Source organism: Arvicanthis niloticus, chromosome 8, assembly GCF_011762505.2.
Source record: "Arvicanthis niloticus isolate mArvNil1 chromosome 8, mArvNil1.pat.X, whole genome shotgun sequence".
NCBI lineage: Eukaryota > Metazoa > Chordata > Mammalia > Rodentia > Muridae > Arvicanthis > Arvicanthis niloticus.
The window spans coordinates 74143575-74165004 of NC_047665.1; the positions used below are offsets into that span (position 1 = coordinate 74143575).

General features: G+C 41.4%; 1 protein-coding gene and 1 non-coding gene across 6 annotated transcripts in view; one reads left to right on the plus strand and one right to left on the minus strand.

Annotated features, from left to right (window-relative positions):
- The window catches only part of Zeb1 (zinc finger E-box binding homeobox 1), a 172524-nt gene that overhangs the window by 96059 nt on the left and 55035 nt on the right, over nt 1-21430 (plus strand). The window lies entirely within an intron of this gene.
- LOC117714479 (U6 spliceosomal RNA) lies at nt 15201-15307 on the minus strand. The gene has a single exon (XR_004607553.1). It is a non-coding gene; the product is annotated as a U6 spliceosomal RNA (small nuclear RNA).

The following is a 21430-nucleotide window of genomic DNA, read 5'->3' on the forward strand; positions in this document are numbered from 1 at the left end:
AAAAGTCTACTGTGCCACACACTCAGCATTCGCGTGCCTGTCTGACATGCATGAGGGCCTGGGTTCAAATCCTGTGGTTGTAAGAGCCCCATCAAAATGTTTGTGTTTTAGCTTATACACTAATTCCATAAATACTGTACATGTTGTGCATGCTTGGCAGAACCTATAAAAGTAGAAACGTAGACCTAATGGTGTGAACAGTGGTGTAAATACTGCATCTTTATTCGCATGCACCTTACTTCAGTGAGAGCACAGCAGGTAACATTACAGCCTCCTAAGTACACGCATGCCTGGGTCCATATAGCCTGTAAATATAGCTCTGGCAAAAGAGAATTAAGAGCAGATTACCTTAGCAATCGGCTCATTCTTTATTTTTTTTTTAAGTTAGTGTAAGAATGATAAGCTTCACTATGGTGCACACATGGCACCTGCACACAAACGCATCATGTACTTTGTTCTTGTTTACCCCACTACCCTCTCTTTTCCCCCAGAGAGTCTGTCCTGTACCTTCATGTCACATATGTAAATTTTAAATTGAATTTATGACAGAAAACATGCAGTGTGTGTGTGTGAGAGAGAGAGAGAGAGAGACAGACAGACAGACAGACAGACAGACAGAGAGACAGAGACAGAGGGAGAGAGAGGAGGAAGGGAGGGAGGGAGGGAGGGAGATGAGGGAAGGAGAGAGGGAGGGCAAGCTCATGTGCATGTGGAGGCCAGAGGCTGATGCGGTGCCCTCCTCTTCTATTCCTCACCTTATTTTTTGAAACAGGGTTTTTATTTGACTTGGAGATTACCAACTGGCTAAGACTGGCTGGCCAGTGCACTCCAGGGATCTGCCTGTCTCTGCTCTGTGCCCCCTCAGTGCTAGAGCTATAAATCTGCACCATGATGCTTGGCCTACATGAGGATCTGAATACAGATCCTTATGCTCATACCACCAGCTCTGTGTTGCCTGGGCGGCCTCCTCAGCCCCAAACATGCAGTATTCACTTGGTATTATCTCCGGTTCCATTCGTCTTCCTGCAAATGGCACAGTTTATTCTTTATGGCTGAATAAAAATCCCATTGTGTATATATACAGCATCTTCTTTATCCATTCATCTGTTGATGGGCATCTAGGCTGATTTCTCTTCCTAGTTACTGTGGCTACTGTGAATAGCACAGCAGTAAACATGGCTGTGCAAGCATCTCTGGTTCTCTGATGTAGATCTTTGAGAATATGCCAGGAATCGTATAATTGGATCATATGGTCGTTCCGTTTTTAATTGCTTGAGGTCCCTCCATGTAGATTCCTAGGTGGCTGTACTCATTTGGATCTCTGCCAGCGCATTGCTACCCTCTCCTCCTACCCCCACATCCTCACCAGCATTTGGTTTTTGTTTTGTTTTTTCTTGACAAGCGTTGTCTTAGTTCATTTCCTGTTGCTATGATAAACACCATGACTAAAATCAAGCTTGGGAGGAAAAGGGTGATTTCATTTTAGAACTCTTAGGTGGTAGTCAGTCATAAGGGAAGTCAGGGCAAGAACTCAAGCCAAACCCAGGGCAGAAACAGAAGCAGAGACCATAGAGAAGCACTGCTTACTGACTTGTTCCCCATGGCTTACTCAGCTAGCTTCCTTAAACAAGCCAGGATCATGTGCCCGGGAGTAGCACTGCCCTCAACCTTACCACATAAGTCATTGGTCCAGAAAATGACCCCACAGACCTGTCTATGGGCCAGTCTGACAGAGGAACTGTTTCAGTTGAAGTTCCCAAATGCCTATTTGTTGTCAAATTGACAAGAAAAAAAGTCTAACTAGAACAGCCTTATTGGCAGAAAATGAGATATCAGGTAATATTTACCTAGGACTCACTTTGGCCTTGAACTCACAGAGGTCTGCCTCCTGAGTGCTGGGACTAAAGGCATGCACCATATCTGGCAACTAACCTTAAAATAGGATTCTCTGAGTAGGCCCAATGTGAGGATCCATAAAGGCAGAAATTGGAAGCCAAAGAAATGCTGATACAGAAAGAGGTGCTATAACAACCTCAGCTGGCCATCGCTGACCTTGAAGATGGGCAAGACTTCAAAATGAGGGTAATGAGCAGCCTCTGGAAGTCTAGAGAAGAACGTGGTGGATGTGGTGGTATGAATGAAGATGGTGCCCACAGACTGAGTGGGCTGTTTAGGAAGGATTAGGAGGTGTGGTCTTTTTGGAGGAGGTATGTCATTGGGGATGGGATTTGAGGTTTCAAAAGAGCCATCCCAGAACCAGTTTTCCCCTGTCTCTGCCTCACATTTAAGATGGAGGTGCTCAGCTACTGTTCCAATACCGTGCCCGCCTGCTGCCATTCTTCCCACCATGATTGTCATGAACTCACCATCTGAAACTGTAGGCAACCCCTCAATTAAATGCTTTCTTTTATAAGTTGTTTGGTCATGGTGTCTCTGCACAACAATAGAAAAGTAACTAAGACCATGAGGTAACCCAAGGCACTGGCAGAGTTCTATAGTCACACTTCAATTGTTAAGGTGTAACAAACAGGAAGCTAACGTACAGAGAAATGACAATAGAAGAAGATGAGCAAATCTCTACAGATGATAATTGCGGGTAGTAATGCCTGCCTGGCAGGGCATAAGCAAGATGACATGAGAGGGTGAAGAATGGAGGTGAGACCTGAAAAGAGATTGAGGGAAAGACAAGAACAGGCTAAGAAGGTGAAGAGAAGCTCAGCGTTTACAATGAACTACTATCCTCTAATAATAACATATGACTGTGCAGTAGGCAGAGCATATGCAGAGCCAGGAAGGCTACAACAGCACAGAGAAGCAAAGGTCTTCAAAGAGACTATGTGTTACATGTTTTCAGGCAATCACCTGATTCATGGTGTGGTTCTGGTCCAGAGGAGGGGCTAAGTTTGAAATAGGAGCAGTAGCTTTAGAGACAGTGAGGTAACCAAGAGGCTAGTTGATGGATTGGATATGGATTCTAAAATTATGTTGTAATTTGGCACTAGACAAGAGAAGGGAAATAAGATGCCTAGAAGAAAAGCAGGCCAGAGACATGTCTTACTAGGCTCATTCTCCAGAGTGTATGTCATGGGATAGGGCATGTTGGGGATCCAAACTGGTGTGTGCAGGCTGATGTGTGCTGGTAAATAGCAGGAAGTCAAGAGGAAGCATGAATCTTGAGAGATCAAGTTGCCAAGAGCTGGGATTTGAAATATATGAAATTTGGAGTAGAAAACTCTTAACGATTTTGTATCAGGGGAATAATCTGGAATGAGTCTGTGATTATACATGTCCTCTACTTCTATCCTGAAGGAAAGAGAAATGATAAGAATATATGAGACTAAAATGTATTGGAGTCTAAGAAGTTTAAAAAGATGAGATTAGATGTTTGTTGGGCATTTAACAGTTCTCCAGGGGCCCCATTTTTCTCTTTATGTCAGGGGACTTGACTTCTTGAAGCATTGTGGCCTGCTTCTGAGTCTGCCCAGCAGTGCTGCATGGCCTCTGCCAGCATCTCCATCTTGAGAGCCTAAGTGTCTGTCTCTGTAACTAGAAAAGTGCCCTTTTAGGGGTGTGCTTACTCAGTGCATGTAAAGCACGAAATCTTATCAAATAATTGGGTTAGGGTAATGTCAGGGCTGGAGCAGGGGACAAAAATCAAGGAGCATTGATTGACTAAACTGTTTTCTTTTAACAGTAGTAAGAACTTGAGTGTTTGGATGCTCTCCCCACCCCCAACTCTGGAGAATAAGCCTAGTAAGACATGTCTCTGGCCTTTTTAACTTTGTGTTTGATGACAGTGTCTCACTAAGTTGCTCAGGCTACTCAGGAGTCTGTATCCCAGGGGGCTTTGGACTTGATCCTCCTGCCTCAGCTTTCTGAGTAGCAGGAGTTAGAGGCTTATGCCATCAAGCCCAGCTGATAAACATATCTTCAATTACAACCTAAATGAAATAGAGCTTTCTGTCATCTCTGCACATGGTATTTGGTACTGTCTATGCAGTTCCCAGGAGTGGCCACTTCAGTCTTCACTGCCAATTTATCCAGAAGATAAAATGTGTAGGAGAATGTGTGCTGGTTCACAGACATTAGTTTATAGGATATCTCAGCTTTGCGGGAATCAGTTATGTACAGACTCTATTCTAGTAAGAATAGAATGCCTGTTGATTTTCAGGTAACTCAAGTAAAACAAAATGTCAAGAAATTTCTTTCATTCATGTCCTCTTAATTTCCCAATAATCGTTTCAAATTAAAATAGAAATAAAATATTAAGAATTTTATTATATATCATATTAGCAAGGCATAAAAGAGTATTTGGACGTGGTTCAAGTCCTAGCACCCTTGTTTCCCATGTGACCCGTACTTCAGCATTTAGTTTTATACTAACATATTTCTTACTATAACATGCAGTCCATAACTTTTTTTTAAAATCGTGTGTTGCAGAAGTGGAAATCTTTGATATTATGACTTCTTTCTGATACCTTTGAGACACTCTAGATAACTAAGGAATGTGTTCACATTTGTAATGTTGTGTTCTGTACTAGATCTCAGTAAACTCAACTCCAGTTAGCTGTAAATTGTTTCCAGTGCCTCATTAAGAAACGAGTTTCTGGCCAGCCATGATGGCACACGCCTTTAATCCCAGCATTTAGAAGGCAGAGGCAGTTGGATCTGTGTGAATTTAAGATCAACCTGTTCTATATAGTGAATTCCAGAAAAGCCAGAGCTAGAGAGTGAGACTCTGTATCAGAGAGAGAGAGAGAGAGAGAGAGAGAGAGAGAGAGAGAGAGAGAGAGAGAGAGAAAGGAAAAGAAGGGAAGGGAAGGAAAAGAAAAAAAGAAAGAGAAAAGAGAAAGAAGCTCCTGGGCCAGCAGGGGGCGCTCAGCAAGCAAGGGCAATAGTGCTGTCAAGCTCCTCAGTGACCTTTGTTGGATCACCAGAACCCACATGGTGGAAGGAGAGAACAAATTCCCCAAAGTGACCTCTCTGTGCATGTCTCCTCCACACACACCCCATCCTACTCAGGAATAAACAAACAAAAAATAAATAAATGCTAAAAATTTAAAGGACTAAGTTCCAGTTCGGACTTTATTATTATAAGCCCAGGCTTCTATGTCTGCACAGTAGAAGAGTGAGGGGTCTTTGTCTCCTCTGCAGGACTGAGTTGCTCGCTATTGAAACTGGCCCTTGAGAGAACTCCGAGGCCAAGGCGCAGCTAGCCTCAGGTCAGGGTAGAGCCCTGAGCACTACTGTCACCCCTAGAAGCCAGTTGGGGAAGCAGAGGTCCCCTCCCCTTTGGTTCTCCTTCCACCTAGCAGGCTTACATTATAGACTAGTGCCTCTAGTCTACCTCTCACCAGGGAGAAACAAAGGAAATTGATTAGGATAGAATTTTTGTTCCCGTCCTCATATTTTTTATCATCAGTTCAAAATCAACAGGTCTCAAAATTAAAGACAGAAATTACAAAATATTTACTTTCTGGTTTATGTTTTTATAAAATGAGAAAAAAGCCTGAGACACAAACATCTGTGGTTGACTGTGGTATGGTGGCTGGGTGCCACTGTAACTGCACTCGACAGGTTTTCTCTTGGGGACTGAAGGCACCTTCCCTCTTCAAGGCGTGGACACTTCCTGTATCCATGGGAAGGGGCAGAAACTGCCCCTGCCCCTTGCTTCTTAACAAGTGTTGCCTTCCTTGTGTTTCCCATAATTTCATGTCTTACGTGGCTATGAACAGAAAAGGTGAATGTCATATGTACTTTGTGACACATCACTGCCTTTCATAAAGGATAATATGAATTAAAATAATTTTTAAATTTGATTAAGATTTAGTTATATGATTTCTGTCCTTCCCAGTCCCCCAGTCCCTCCTAGTTCTCCTCCCTCCTAGTCCGTTTATGTCTTCCCTTCCTCTGTCTCAAATGCATGGCCACTTTTCCTTTGATTATTTTATACACACATATATGCACATGTTTAATACACATGTGCATGTGTAATACACATGTACATATGTAATACATAAGCATGTGCATGTGTAATATATAAGCAGCCTGCTGCATCCATGAAGTGTTACCGGTATTGTATACACTTTAAGGATAACCACTTAAAATTGCATAGCTAATTTGGAGGCTGGTCACTGGGGAAGACTGTTTCCCCCACTCCTAGCAATCATTAGCTGCCTGTAGTTGTATCTAGGGTGGGGCCCAGTGAGTTTCCCCTTCTGTGTTAGTATGCCTATTGATGTTGTCATTGTTCAGTTCTCATTGTTATCTTGGGTGTAGTTTCCCTGTCATTTCTAGGGGATACAGTCTCACAGCAGACTTCCTGGTCCTCTGGCTTTTACAGTCTTTTGTTCCTCCTTCTGACATGTTCCCTGAACCGTAGGTTCAGGAGTTGTACTGTAGATGTATTGGGGGCGGTTCTGGACACCTCATGATCTCAGCTTTTTGACCAGTTGTGGTTCTCTAAAGTGGTCTCTGGTACAAAGAGCAGCTTTGTAGATAAGGCAAGGTCTACTCTTCCTGTGGGGAAAAGGATAGGTAGACTTCCATAAAGTGGTAACAGTAGACCCTCCTCAAAGAGTCACAATTCACTCGCCCTGGGAAGCTAGTTAGGTTTCCAGCACCCAGCAGCATTTCCCTCCTGTTGAGCTGGCCCTAAGTCCAATTATAGAGCTGTCATTGCCCCCATATGTGTGCCAATATTGTATGGGTAGGACTATCGTGCTGTGAGGTCATTCCTAGGTATCACAGTGGGGAGGACTGTTTCCCTTGGCAGATTGCACAGCACCGTCTGGAACTATGAGAGCAAGTTTGCTGTCAAGGTTCACACATGTATATTTACAACATTTACTGCCTTCTTAAGTATCATTTTAACCTTTCTCTTTTACATTTCATTATCTTTTGAATTTTTTTATTGTTCTTATTTTTATTTTATTGCCTTTATGAGCATGTGTGCTTCCTGTAGAATGAGCGTAAAGGTTAGAAAACAGCCGTGGGAGATGGTTCTTTCCACCACTTAAGATTCAGGTACTGAGTTCAAGTCTTCAGGCTTAAAGACAAATGTCCTTCCTTGTTACACCATTTCTCCAGCTTTCGCCGCCCTGTGGTGATTACTGGGAGGCTGGGGGAGTGGTATTTCAGTTTGGCTTCGTTTGGTTTTTCAGACAGTCTCTATAGCCCTGCTATCCTGGAACTCATGTGTGTGTACCATTCTGTCCTTAAACTCAGGGAGCTCGGCCAGTCTAGGCTTTCTGAGCTTTATTAGTATTTTCAGTTGTAACTTGTACTTATTATCAAAAAGTTCAAATTCATAAAAATATTAAAGAAAGCATTTCCTTGAATTCCAGTTAAGTTTCCTGAAGTTGCCACTAGTAACAGTAATCTGAAAGTTATTTTAACATTTAAAATTTATCTTTGTTATTTCAAAGCAAGGTAAACATTCAAAATATATGAAAAGAATAAAGCAGAAAAAATGACTTATTTCTGTAGCTTACTTCCTCATTTATGTCCTTCCAGACAAATGTCAATTCGTTCATTATGACCCCTGCAAGAATGGAACCAAAGTTTTATAAAGGATGTTTACATGTATCCATAAAAACAAATAGATCTCCCATCAGTGTTCACAGGTTTTGTCATTATAATGAGTTTACTGATAGAAATATGTGCGTTTAGGCTAAATGCTAAGGAATTTGTTTTATTGATAGATAAACATTTTCAGCTTTGATAAGCATTGCCAAATTAATTCTGTAGTATTTTCCTTAGTCTTACTCATACTATTTTTTCTGGGACCATTTTTGTCCAATATTAAACTTCTGTCTATCCATTTATCCAGTAGATAATGGAAGTCAGTGATAAACACAGCCAGCCTCTGATTGAGGATTTTTCATATTTACAATGGAATGAAAATACACCAATTCAGTGGGGCCAAGCTTCGGTCGGTTCCTCAACTAACCATTGTGATGTGGGAAGTTGTCTTGCCATAGTTTCTGCTCACTCTGTGGTCCTTGATATTTCCAACTGAAGATGGATCCATTTGGATAAAATGCAGTGATAAGTTGAGGGTTTCATCAGGAGAGAATGTGTGTAATATTGAGGGTTTGATGGGGTCCATATATTTAAATAGTGGTTAGAAAATACCACTGAGCAGTGAAATTGGGTAACCTTCTCAGGTAGAAGGGCACAGCACGAAAGTGTGGACACAGAAGACAGTGTTGCTAGCATGCAGTGAGCCCCATGTGGAACATATGATGTCTGAGTGACAGGGGGAGTGGGGTCAGTTCCTAAAGGGACTTCCATTCTCATGGATGAGACAATTGTGCTATCTGCCCATGGATGGAAAACACAAACAGTTTTAATATTTTAAAACTAGCCAGATAGCACAATTGCTGGGCTCTTCTCAGGTAACTGATTTCAGCCAACTGCTGGTGGTGGAGGCCTCCATTTCCAGCTGCCCAAGATCTCACATGGTTGTACGGTGACTCCCATTCCAAAACCTGCTGAAAAGACCCCCTCTATCTCTGTATCCCTCTTTTCCTCCTGGGACCCAGAAGTCCCACCTTTCCCTTCACCCAGCAATTGGTTTCCACTGTCTTTATCAACACAATCAAGATCCAATTAGGAAACCAGCACCTCCCTCTATAGCCGGGTGTACATTTTGTATATTATTATTGAGTGACTAATCTTTTCCTTGTGAGTGTTTTGAGGGTTTTTCTGTATCATAAAGAAATTAGTTGTGTCTGGTGCTTGTAGTTAGTGTTCACATTGTTGGTCTGTAGTGTGCATGAAGCAGCCTTTCTTACTCTGAAGCTAGAAAGGCTCTGCCTTCTCATCTCTGGCTCACAAAGGGAAAACCTCCGATCTGTGTGGATTTCATTGTGGTGGAAACACTGAGTTACAAGTTTCAGGGTTTACCTTTTCCACGTGATTTTAACTGAAAACTTGTCTCCTGCATTGACTTACAAATCTGTGTTTGTTTGGGGTCTGTTTTTGGACGGTAGTGAAGCCCAAGACTGCCCCAAATGGCCTGTGCCTGTGAAAGTTACCTGAAGGTGTGCTTGCCACTAGTGACAAGTCTGCATCCTCCCATGACTCCTGTGGCTGTTGTTTTTCTGAGTTTTCCTGAATATTTTTATTTTCTCAGATAATACTAACAATGTTTCTTCAGACCGTGTGCATTGTGCCCCACTAAGAGTTTGCATATATGATTTCCATCACTGTGATAAACCATGCTAGAGACACATTCCCCTCTTACAGAGGAGGAGACTGACATGAGAAGGGTAAGACACTTGCAAGGTGCTGTGGACAGCACGTGACAGGGCTGTGATGTGAACCAGGCAGTCTGAGCAGCGGCCACTCTGCAGCACCTGAGTCTGAATCAATTCCATGTGTCAGCCAGTGTGCCAGCTTAGTGTCTTCATTAAAATTGTGCTGTTACAGATGATTTTAGATAGGGTTGGCATGTTTATAAGATAAAAATCATCTTTATCCAGTCAGACGTACTTTTTCATGCCTTTGTTTTGACCTTCAGTAGAATGCAAAAGGTCTTCATGACAGCCTTTCCTGTCCCTGCACTTTTCCTTCAAGTCCTTCCTTTGTGTAGTTCATATTAGTGGAATTTTCCCTTCCATTTTATTTTCAGCTGGTTATTGTTGGCATATTAAAAAGTTATTATTTTTTCAGTTTAAGTCACAAGTGTTTACTAAATGTTTTCTAAATGCTAATATTTATTTAGTCCTATTTTTCTGAATTTTTCAGAAATATTATACTACCTGCAAATAAGAAATTTCACTTGCTCATTACAGTATAATTTTTTCATTTATTCTTTTTAAAAATGAACTGTTTTAGGACATTGTTAATAATGACAAGGATTTTTATCTTACAAATATCCCTAATACATAAATAAATAACATGACACAAGTTTAGTTTATTCCTATATCTTGTGTGGACATGTGTGTGTCTGTGTGTGTGACTGCATTGTGTGTATGGTGTGTGTCTGTGTGTGCGACTGTGATATGTATGTGGTGAGTGAAGTGTGTGTTTCTGTGTGTGCTACTGTGATGTGTGTATGGTGTGTGTATGGTGTGTGAAGTGTGTTTGTGTGACTGTGATGTGTGTATGGTGTGTGAAATGTATATGTGTGTGTGACAGGGATGTATGTATGGTGTGTGAAGTGTGTGTGTGTGTGTGTGTGTGTGTGTGTGTGTGACTATGATGTGTGTGGTATGTGTGAAGGTGCAAGAGCCTTACAGAGAGAAGCCAGAGGAGGATGTCAGTGTCCATCCCTGCCACTCTCCTTATTCCGGTGAAACAGTGTCTCTCAGTGGACCTAGAGCTGAGCTGGCAGCAGCCACACACCCGTGCCCTCGTCTGCCTCCCTAGCTCAAGCATCATAGGCAATCATGGTCATGCCCAGATTTGCTTAGGGTCTAGGATCCAAACTCAAGACTTGTGTGTTCAGCACTTGAGCAGCTGCCTCTCTAGGCCTAGTGTGGTTCCCTACACAGATCAGCAAGGAATGATGTTATTCTTTCAAATGCCTCCTCCACTCCTTACAAGTCACTCTCTGTTCCTATGCTAATAAAGTCTCTCATCTGACTCCTGGTATTGAGCAGTATCTGCCTTAGTCTTTCAATAAATTAATGACATGTTTTACTTTTCTTGAGCTGTGACTTGTGAACTGAAGCTCATTTGAGGGGAGATGCCTGAGAACCCTCTTCAGAGCTGAGTCCACAGCTGTACTGCCTCAGAGCAGAGTTGGGGTGCTGTTGTGTGCTCTGTCAGCAAGCACAAGAATTATCAGCCTCAGAAGAAAGCCTAAGGAAGGTTCTGGAAATTTGGGGATAGTTAGTCAGCTTTTTTGGCAATGTCCCAGTTTTATTTTAATATGTCTTCATGTGCTATCTCATCTGTAAAACAAACTATAGCTATCTATATTTTCCTAGAGAGAATTTTTATCTACATTATCAAATTTACTTGCTTAGACTTATGAAAAGATTCATAAAGTTCCTTTATAATTATAGTTATTTTAATTTTGTTTGCTTTTTTATTCACTTTTATTCATCTGTCTGTCTGTCTGTCTGTCTGTGGTTGCTGGACCCACACACATGCTAGGTAAGCACTCTTGTACTGAATTATATCTCCAGCCCACTGTATTTTAATAGTTAACATGTGTGTTTTTTAGTTTTTCTCTGCAGTCAAGGAGGCTGGTGATTATTTGTATTATTTGATCCTTAAAGACAGAATTTTGTATAGATTTGTCAGGACATGACCTATAGTTTTGCTTTAATTAGTCTGTTTTATTTTTAATTGTTTCATACTTTTCTTGGGTTTGTCACACTAATGTTCTATAAGTTAAAGTTTGTGTAAGTTAAAAACCATAAAGAATCTATTTAAAAAAATTATGAAGATACGATTAGTCTATGGAGGTTAAGCAAAGAGCAAAATAAGGGTTGAAAGCACTGAAGACAAATTCTGTGACTTCTAGCATTTGTTCTGTAAAGGGAGACGAGGATAAAATAAAAGCTCGGATTCCACAGGTGATGGCAGCCACTTGCCTTGCCTGTCAGTTTTCATTCTATTAATAGCTTCATAGGAAGACAGTGAAAACCACCAGGCCACTGCAGAAGAGGGTTCACAATCAGTGCCTTTCATTGGAGTTAGGTTTCAAAAGGTACTTCAAATATATAAAACCACTTTATGATTGCTGATCAATTGAGTATGTACCTTTGACTAAGGATAGTATCTACGGAGTGATGAAATATCACTCCCTGAGTTTCCAAAGCACTGCTGTTATCAAACTTGATATGATTGATTGACACTTGAGTGATCTACAACTAGTTTGATGCCTGATTTTATTTTTTAACTTAAATAATTAGACCTTGTACACTATTATGTTACCTATATCTGGCATTAAGTATGCATAGTATTACCTCATAGAGTGAAATACATGTAGATAATAAATTAATGTTGTCTGTCATTGAGGTTAAAAGCCAGGTCAAGTCGTATTTTCAATGTACGCAAGTATAGTAGGTATGTCCTTCTCCTTCCTAGAATACTGCCATGCAGAACTTTGTCTAACTCAGTTTTCAGATGGTCTCTCCTTTTCTTTCTGTGTATTTATCTATTTGGTGGAAGCATCTCCACCCCTTTTTCTGGAATTACTAATAACATTTACTTATATTGTCTAGTTTCTTCACTGAGAAAAGTGTGGCCCCCATATTGAACCTACAAATGAGTCTGTGCCTATTTACAGAAGGCAGAATCCTAGGCACCATCTTTATAAGGTCAGACATACACACATGTGCACACATATGCACATCCATGTGTATGTCTATATGTATATGTGTCACATCTATATAAATGTTATTTTTATCCCTACTAATAGAAGTTCACATTCAGTTTCTATACCTTTCTCTTCATAGTATACACACCTAACTTTATATTGTTCTCAGCATCATTCTACTACAAGAAAAGCATCGATGAACTCTCCCTCCTATCTTATCTCATGACCATACATTAGCCCAGTGAGTACAGTTAGATGCGGTCTTTATGTGTAAAGATCACTAGACCTCCCTAAGTAAGATTTCGTCTTTCTCCTATGCTGTTGCATATAATTTTAAATCAAACTACCACCTTAACCTGGGAGCTGTGACCACACTGCCAGCCCCTCCTGGCTCCCTTTTGTTCCTCCCAGCTTAGCGCACCATCAAGATGCCAGCACTGGCCTGGCTTCTCTTTCCTACCCACCTTTGCTCCTGGAGGGGTCACATTACCAGCCCCACCCAAGACCTTGGAATCCTCGGATAAAAAACACACACTCAGCTTTATGACTTTAGAACTCACCTGCTAGCACAATTGCTGGGCGCAAATACCTCCCACCTGGAAATATATGCCCTTAACAATTTTTTATCTGTCTCTCTTTCCACCCTAAGCATAATGGCTTGTCCCAATTTGCCCTCTCAGACATCTCCGGCAGCCCGCCCATAGTGAAGCAGCAGGCTCTGGCTGCCCCGATCCTGATTGCTTCGGGGCTGCTCCTTCCAAAGCATGGCAGAAAAATACCCTCTCTTTCCTTGCATTTGCCTTTTACTCCGGGGACCTGGAAGTCCCACCTGTACCTTTCACCCAGTGATTGGCTCCTGGACTTCTTTATTGATAAAATCAAAAAACAATTAGGAAACTAGACCATCAGCACCCCCACACTAACCTCCCCTTTTCCGTCAAATAAATAAATAAATAAATAACTCTTCTCCTAGATATAGATTGAACAAAACCATAAAAACCAAGTAAATTACTCAGTATGAGATATAAATGGCATCTAGTCTATCAGTTTGTTAATTAGACAAAGTACTTTACCATATTTCCTAACTGAAAGAATTATGATTTTTATCCTTGGATTATGTTTAGATTCTAGTTGTAATGTCATCTGAAAACCATGTCATCCATTCTATAAACTCTCTCAATGTTAAACAACTTGAGTTTGAATATGAGATTTTTGTCAGTACAGGAGGCTGGGAGCCAATTGTTGGGTGAAGGTGACTCTGAGGAGTTAGAGACAGACACAGGGAAAGAGAGGAGGTATGTTCTGCATTGCTTTGGAAGAAGAAAGCAACAGTCATATAAGGCCTGGGGCAGCGAGGGCCTGCAGCAGAAGCCAAGGAGGCTGGGGGGGTTGGGGGGGAGGAAGGGAGCCATAGCTGATAAGCTTAGGGCAGGAGGGGAGATGGAGATAATAATTGATGAGGACATCAATTTCAGGCAGGAGATTCTGTGCCCAACAATTGTGCTAGCCAGAATGTTCTGTGTGTCCTTTATCCGCAGATTCAAAGGTCCAGGGAGTGGGCAGGTCACACTGCTGATCCCAGAATGACCAAGAGAGAGCCTAGGGGCTGGTAGTGTGGTCACAGCTCCCAGGAAAAAATGGTAGCATGGTTTTAAAACCACTCGCAACATTATGCGAATGAGTACTTTAAGGGGCTAGATAGAAATGGATATGATGTAGTTAAACACAATTTAATATCCTCACATAATGAAGAACCTCTAGAAAGGAAAGCCTTTGCATACCAAAGCATATGTTAAAACGTGCCATTAGCTTGTTTCATATATCATCTGACGAAAACTACGAAGTCGATCTTTTCTCTCCTACCTCCCTAGTGGGTTTAGTGCTGTTGCCATCCACAGGAACCATTCTGGTGAGATGCTTTGTTTCTGAAGCACAGAGATGATTGTACAGTGACCAAGGCTGCATTTACCTTCTTCATTCTTAAACTGTATGCGTGTAATCTATTGAGTGTTTTCATTATCACCATATATTACTATTTCACTTAAGGAAAGGGGATTTATAGAGAATTTTAATTTGTTTAGCTAATACAATGCCATGTTCAATAAATTAAATAATTTAGGAAATATATGAAAGGATTATTGGCTTTATCAATGATGATATTACTTAGTAGTATACTGTTATTGTGAAATCTTGTGGTTAAATTCTTTGTAACATTTGAAAACATTTGAAAATGTTTCCATGGCCAGTTCTTCACTGTGTAACTGAGGAGCCTTAAGGCAAAGAAGACACACATGTATGTAACAATAATCACTGTGCAATAGTCCTCAGTCAGGAGGCTTTGCACATAGTAAAGACTGAAATGTTTGAGTCTAGCTCTGCATTGCAGAACCATGTAACCTTATGCAGATCTCCCACGTTCTCTAAACATTGGTAGACTGTAGATAAATGCAGTGTGCCTGCTTCTTGTGGTTGCACTGAAGATTCAGAGAGGAGGGTAAGGGGCTAGCCACGGCAAACACAAGATTCTTTAGTGCCACCAAGAGTCTGTAAGCCAGTGGTCATTAAGCACATGTGGTAATAATAAAAAAGAATTACATACTTTTTCATTTCTTACTGAAAGCCATGTTATATATTGTAAGTCATATTGAAAGATTTTTATTTTATTATTTTATGTATGTAGATGTTTTGCCTGCATATGCATGTCTGTTCCCTATGCATGTGCAGTGCTCAGGGAGTCTAGGAGAGGGCTTTGGATCACCAGTTCCTATTTTGGACAGTTTTAAGTCACCATGTGTGTGCTGGAGTCTAACCCAGATCCTCTGGAAGAGCAGGCAGTACTTTTAACCACTGAATCACCTCTCCAGTTTAAAACTTTGAAAAAATTGTCTTTTCTTTTATCCTTGCTTTCTTTTTTATTTTTTTTAATATGGAACGCTTCATGAATTTGCATGTCATCCTTGCACAGGGGCCATGCTAATCTTCTCTGTATCATTCCAGTTTTAGTATATGTGCTGCTGAAGCAAGCACCCTTGCTTTCTTAATATCCATTGTTACAATTAAATTCAGAACCAGGATGATCACCTGGAACTGAAAATATACCTCTCATAATGGTGATCTAGGATCCAAAATATGCTTAGAGGGGAGGAAGTAACTATATTGCCCAGTAAGCCAGACCTAGTCTACCACAATATTTCAGATTAATTTAGAGATGCATTATAAGGTTCTCAACAGATAGAGGGGATAACACTTGAGGATATGGACACACTCATTGCTGTAACTGGATCATACATGTGGTTATTTATATTGACTTAACTATACTTGTACACAAAGACTTCATAAAGGATTCCATTCATGACCCTTTTTACTCAGGATATTTTTACATGACCCTAGTATATAACCATAGAAAATAGGTCATTTGCCTACTTTTCTGTTGCTGTGGTAAAACAACGCTAAAGGCAACTTAAAGAAGTAAGATATTATTTGCAGTTCCAGTTCCAGAGAGATGTCAGTCCACAATGGTGGGAGGCATGGCTGCAGGTAGGCATGGTGACCGGAGCAGGAAGCTGAGGGCTCACGTCTCTTATTACAAGCAGAGACAGAAAACAGGAAGTTGCACAGAACTTTACACTCCAGTACACAAGGAAATACTTCCTCCAGCAAGGCTGTACCTCAGCATAAGCCTTCAAAACAGTGCCGCCAACTGGGAACCAAATGTTCCATGCCTGAGCCTATGGGGAACATTGTGTTCAAGCTACCACATTAGGTATGTAAACTGAGGACTTGCAGAAGACAAATCACAAAGGATGTATTTAAAAATAATTCTTGGGCATACATACAGTTCTCTAACTTACTAAAGACTAACTTATTAATGAGCTTGGTGTTCCGGATGTTCTTCATTCTTTTCACATGAAATCCGAGCTGTGAACTTGGTCCTGTGGCACAAAACCGTACAAGTACATTTGCAGCTCTTTCAGAAACCATTGGGAGCTCTGTCCTATCACAAGCCAAAGACCGTTTACCATTTGTATCATGGACTCAAATCAGCAACTCAAATGGCAGTTTTAAAAATCAAATATCACAGCACAACATAAAGACAATAGCAGATTGATACTTACATGCTAAGGAATAATAGTATTTAGTTTCTGTATGAGCAGGAAACAGTGTGATACAGCTAACACACTAGTCTGTGTGATACAGTAACACACTAGTCTGTGTGATACAGCTAACACACTGGTCTGTGTGATACAGTAACACACTAGTCTGTGTGATACAGTAACACACTGGTGTGTGTGATACAGTAACACACTGGTCTGTGTGATACAGTAACACACTGGTCTGTGTGATACAGTAACACACTGGTCTGTGTGATACAGCTAAAACACTAGTCCGTGTGATACAGCTAACACACTAGTCTGTGTGATATAGTAACACACTAGTCTGTGTGATACAGTAACACACTAGTCTGTGTGATACAGCTAACACACTGGTCTGTGTGATACAGCTAACACACTAGCCTGTGTGATACAGTAACACACTGGTCTGTGTGATACAGCTAACACACTGGTCTGTGTGATACAGCTAACACACTGGTCTGTGTGATACAGTAACACACTGGTCTGTGTGATACAGTAACACACTGGTCTGTGTGATACAGTAACACACTGGTCTGTGTGATACAGCAACACACTCGTCTGTGTGATACAGTAACACACTAGTCTGTGTGATACAGCTAACACACTGGTCTGTGTGATACAGTAACACACTGGTCTGTGTGATACAGTAACACACTGGTCTGTGTGATACAGTAACACACTGGTCTGTGTGATACAGCTAAAACACTAGTCCGTGTGATACAGCTAACACACTCGTCTGTGTGATATAGTAACACACTAGTCTGTGTGATACAGCAACACACTAGTCTGTGTGATACAGCTAACACACTGGTCTGTGTGATACAGCTAACACACTGGCCTGTGTGATACAGTAACACACTGGTCTGTGTGATACAGCTAACACACTGGTCTGTGTGATACAGCTAACACACTGGTCTGTGTGATACAGTAACACACTGGTCTGTGTGATACAGCTAACACACTAGCCTGTGTGATACAGTAACACACTGGTCTGTGTGATACAGCTAACACACTGGTCTGTGTGATACAGTAACACACTGGTCTGTGTGATACAGCTAACACACTAGCCTGTGTGATACAGTAACACACTGGTCTGTGTGATACAGCTAACACACTGGTCTGTGTGATACAGCAACACACTCGTCTGTGTGATACAGTAACACACTAGTCTGTGTGATACAGCTAACACACTGGTCTGTGTGATACAGTAACACACTGGTCTGTGTGATACAGTAACACACTGGTCTGTGTGATACAGTAACACACTGGTCTGTGTGATACAGCAACACACTGGTCTGTGTGATACAGCAACACACTGGTCTGTGTGATACAGCAACACACTGGTCTGTGTGATACAGCAACACTGGTCTGTGTGATACAGCAACACACTGGTCTGTGTGATACAGCAACACACTGGTCTGTGTGATACAGCAACACACTGGTCTGTGTGATACAGTAACACACTGGTCTGTGTGATACAGTAACACACTGGTCTGTGTGATACAGTAACACACTGGTCTGCATGCTCATCAGTCCCAGAGTTGAGCTGAGGTTCTTCAGGTGCAGTGCGTGCCTGCTGTTATATGCCAGGACCGACGCTGTGGTGAGGGCCATGCTGCGGCCTGTGCACGTACCTCCCATAGCACCTCGGACTCACTCTGCATTCTACTGTAAAGCACATTGGTGGTTGCTCTGGTTCAGAACCCTTTACTGCTACCAGATCTTTTGAGACCCTGCATTTAACGCAGTTCATGAAGTGAGGCTGTAAGTGACTCCTTAGCTTATATGTCACACAGAGGTATAAAAGAAATGCTCCTTTCACCAAGCTGTCTGTTGCTTTAATCAAAGATTTTGAGATTCAATGTGCAGAAGACTGAAATGCTGGCCTCTCCCTTTGGTCTCTGGACTCTGATGAGGCCTGTGGTAGTCTGTGTCCTTCAGGGGTACTTTAAGGAAATGGTCTATACAAGCCCCCACGCTCCAAAAGGACAGATCCAGAAAATGGGAAAACTTGATTTCTCTTGCCTGCGTGCCTGAGACAAAAGATTTAGGTGTTTCTCCAGTTTTATGCTATATATCAAAATATGCTCTGTGATTTTACATGTATGTTGTTTTCATGTTTTGCCTATTCAGCTTATCTTTCATATCACAATGGCAGATCATAATGGGGAACAGGAAAGCCATAAAAAGTGATAGATGATCTCTGGAACACCCTGCAGTATAGGTCAAAAGGGAGTCTGCAAAATGCAAGCTATGAAAACGAATGTTAAAATATAATGCCCTAAAGCCAAATTTAGAGAAAACTTCTAAATGTAAAGCACTCTGTTTATAATGCATCAAATATATAAACAAAAGTTGGCCAAACCACCCGTAGCTAACAGCACTAATTACGACAATGCTAAAGTACGGTGCTACTTCATCAACGGCATCAAAAGTAAGAATAGCACCACGGTGGCCCAATGGCCAATTTGGAATCCCCCAAAACGTGCTAGTACTTCAACAAGTAGGAGGAAATGGAGTTGTCAGTGTGTTTGTTCTCCTTGTGCACAAGCATAGTGAGAACTCTGCAGTCAGCCCAGCTCTCCAGAGTAGCCAAGGATTATTGGAATTGAGAACTGGTTAACTAGCTATGAAATGCCTCTTAACAAGCATGGTGAAGGTTACTGATAGAGAAGCCTTGAAAGTCAAACTGAACGTTAACAGCATGTTTGTCATTGGCAAAGCCCCCGTCTGCACATGCACATACGTGGCTGCACCTGCTGTTGGACAGGGGCCCATCGTGAGGGCCAGTTGTGAGAATCACGGTTCCACCTTCCCATGCTGTTCACCCTGCTTGTCTAAAGTTGGATGTAGTGTAGAGTCTGGCCTAGCTATATGCTTTGGCCTCCCACAGAGTTCTCCCATATTTCATCTGTACTAAAGAGAACTTTTTCTTATTGATATATTGAAGTCACTTTGAAGAAGGACATATAAACACTGTCTGCCAAGCAGTTTACTGCTGCCCCATAAACCGTGATAAGTCTGTCACAGAGAGGGCCCATGTGCCTCGTGCTTTCCTATCACTTTGGCCACATCCCTGAAAAAAACAAGTAAGGAGGAAAGCGCTTGACTCAGTAGAACACTCGGTCGCAGGTTGGCCTTGTGGATCTAGGCAAACAGTCCAGCAGCAGGAGCTGCTGCAGTGTTCTACCCTTCCTGGTGTACAGGAAGCCAAGAGCACAAGGAGACATCAGGAATGACCCACCCCCTCCAGCCATATCCAGAGCTTCACATGAATGCCACCAATGGCCAGCCTTTCAGCACACAAGCCTTTGGGGGATGGCTCATAGCCAAACCATATCAGCAAAGAAGCATCATTTTGATGTTAGCCACTGGAAACAAATTTGCTCAAAAACTAGGGGGAAAACTGTACCTGCATAATGGAATGCTGTCTGGCCAGCATCCGGGGATTATTGAGTTTTTAGGTACATATACATGGAAAATTCTCAACCACACACTATAAAGTGGCCAAACAGTAGAATATGATGCTGTGTGTATTTTTTATACTAGATATCAGGCACAAGCAATATAAGATCTTTATTATGGTTGACTAGGATAAAGAATGTGATAACAATCAGTATCATGTTTGCCTAGTGCATTGAAGCAATATACTTGGCTTTTTTTTTTAACATTTATAATGTATGTTGAGGGGAAATGGGTGCTTTTCCTTATTTTGGTTTTAATAAGATGAACATGCATTTTATAATGAGAAAAAATTTGCTCTTAGGAAAAGATGTAGATGAATGTATTTATGCTAAAATATTAACATAACAATTATCTCTTTGTACTCACAATGTGAAAAATCCCTGATATAAGTGCAGGGTACCTTAAGTACTTTGTGAACACCCGGTCTTCCCACAGCCTACAAAGCAATTCTCAGGGTTTTGCTAATTTTCTCTCACTTTTAATCCCTTACCTACACTTTCAGTTTTATCTTCATGTTATCAGTGATGTGTGTACATCTGGATAGTTGGGTAATGGTGTGTGGGGCACACAACCACAAGTGTGCACATGTGCTTATGTGGGGAGAGAGTTATGGCTGCCTGTCATCTAAGCATTTGGGTGGTTACTCTCTCTTAATAATGGCTAGCTGACTGAGAGTCAATTCTTTTTTTTTTTTTTTTTTTTTTCCCATGCGACTCCGGCAGAGTCACATTGGGAAAGCGGGATTCGAACTAGAAAGCAAAGGGCGCAGGCTCGACCTCTGCAGGCCGATGCCTAAGCCGCTGCGCTACCGCTGGCTTGCTGAGAGTCAATTCTTCAATAATGAGCAGTAATTCAGAAGAATTATGGACTGAGCATCTTTTCTTCCCTTCCTCTCAAATGTAGCAAATATTGATCTTTGTGCAAATAGTTGAAACAAGGTCTTTCAGTGACTTGACCCTGTTAGGTACCAACCATACCACCAGCATGATTCTTGTATACTTCAAAGGAAAACCTCACTTGTACTAGATTGTTTAAAATGTCTCATTGTCAGCTATATCTCACAGGCTCTACAAAGTATGGAAACTGTCCAAAACAACTGTTCATAATTCTGTTATTAAGTTCATTAAAATTCATTAGCTATTTTATAACATACAAATTTGACCAAATTAGTTGATACTTTCCAAAGTCACTGTGGGATTAATATGCAGTTTAGCAGTCCTTTTCTTGGAATAACTTTGGTGATGACGTATTGTTATTAGGAAAGATAGCCCCTGTAAAGACTTGAAGCTGAATTGTCCATGGCACCATTGTTCACACTGAGCTCAGTACAGACGAAGAGTATGTGTAACATAATTTAAGAGCACAGAACATGGATAAACCGTTGGGTTCCCAGTCCTGGCTCCGTGACTGTCTGGCTGCATGCCAGAGACATTACCTTCTCTCTTCCGGCTTTCTTACATGTATAATTGGAATATAAGCAATAGCTGGAGAGCTCTGTGTTATACGCTTGTTTTTTTTTTTTTATTGTAAGAATTAAATGCATTAGTATTTG